This window comes from Etheostoma cragini, chromosome 14 (genome assembly GCF_013103735.1).
Source record: "Etheostoma cragini isolate CJK2018 chromosome 14, CSU_Ecrag_1.0, whole genome shotgun sequence".
Lineage (NCBI taxonomy): Eukaryota > Metazoa > Chordata > Actinopteri > Perciformes > Percidae > Etheostoma > Etheostoma cragini.
Genome location: NC_048420.1, coordinates 24313593 through 24315086, shown reverse-complemented (window position 1 = coordinate 24315086; position 1494 = coordinate 24313593). Strand labels below are relative to the sequence as shown.

Below are 1494 nucleotides of genomic sequence, written 5' to 3'. Positions count from 1 at the left end.
CTCCCTACTGTTGTCTCCCTACTATTGTCTCTCTACTGCTGTCTCTCTACTGTTGTCTCTCTACTGTTGTCTCTCTACGGTTGTCTCTCTACGGTTGTCTCTCTACGGTTGTCTCTCTGCTGTTGTCTCTCTTCGGTTGTCTCTCTGCTGTTGTCTCTCTACTGTTGTCTCTCTACTGTTGTCTCTCTACTGATGTCTCTCTACTGATGTCTCTCTACGGTTGTCTCTCTGCTGTTGTCTCTCTACTGTTGTCTCTCTACTGATGTCTCTCTACTGATGTCTCTCTACTGATGTCTCTCTACTGTTGTCTCTCTACTGCTGTCTCTCTACTGTTGTCTCTCTACTGATGTCTCTCTACTGTTGTCTCTCTAGTGTTGTCTCCCTACTGTTGTCTCCCTACTATTGTCTCTCTACTGCTGTCTCTCTACTGTTGTCTCTCTACTGTTGTCTCTCTACTGTTGTCTCTCTGCTGTTGTCTCTCTACTGATGTCTCTCTACGGTTGTCTCTCTACTGTTGTCTCTCTACTGTTGTCTCTCTACTGTTGTCTCTCTACTGCTGTCTCCCTACTGCTGTCTCTCTACTGTTGTCTCTCTGCTGTTGTTGTCTCTCTACTGCTGTCTCTCTACGGTTGTCTCTCTTAACACTACGTCGTCCTACAGTGCCGAGACGGTCGAGCTGCTCCTCTTCCCGGTCCGTTCCATCTTTTTCAGTGACAATAATGATACAAAAATAATCCTTCCCTCCAATATCGTGAATCATCGAAATCTCAGTATCAAAATAATTGGGGTCAAAATAACCCCAATTAGATATTTTCCTCATTGTGCAGCCCTAATCTCATCTATATATAATCTATTCATTCTGGACCTCGTGATCTTGAATGAAATCCTTAGCGGACCTCTGAGTAATAAGTGGGAGAACCCCTGACCTAGAACAAACAGTCCCGGCTGTCTTTCGTGTTTTCCCATCTTGTTTTCTCCACGTGTCGTCCTATCTCTCTGCTCTTATCTCCACTTTGAGGAACTGAGAGAGCAACAGCGATTGATCGCCATCGGCTCAGATCTGAAGCTCCAGGAATGTTCCTCCTGCAGACCGAGGAGAATGTGGCGTTATCAACGCTGTGTTTGCTCTGTCTGCAGCATGTTGTTGTTGTTGTTGTTGTCGTCGTCGACGGCCGCTGCGTGTTGCTTTCATTGTGTCAATTTGCGCCACGTCGTCCAAATGACTCAGCAGACGGGTCCGGACGGGGGGAGTTAGAGAGCCAGAGTGAAAACCATTTAGAAATATGGACATTATGTACATTCTATCAGAAAGAAACATTTCCACTTTTAAAAATGTTGTTAAACTACGACAAACGCATATCGTGCCATCTCAGCTTGTTTTTGTGCCTGAATAAGAGACATTTTTATCATTTTATCAGTGTCATACTCTGCTCCTGACTGGCTAGTAGTCCTTACCTAGGTACTGTCAGGGCCCTCATACTCTGCTTCTGACTG

At 45.3% G+C, this 1494-nt stretch overlaps 2 protein-coding genes across 3 annotated transcripts in view; one reads left to right on the top strand and one right to left on the bottom strand.

Moving 5' to 3' along the window:
• LOC117956488 (CD209 antigen-like protein E) overlaps positions 1–1494 on the top strand; it is a 126038-nt gene that overhangs the window by 74617 nt on the left and 49927 nt on the right. The window lies entirely within an intron of this gene.
• The window catches only part of LOC117956470 (gastrula zinc finger protein XlCGF57.1-like), a 21487-nt gene that overhangs the window by 13908 nt on the left and 6085 nt on the right, over positions 1–1494 (bottom strand). The window lies entirely within an intron of this gene.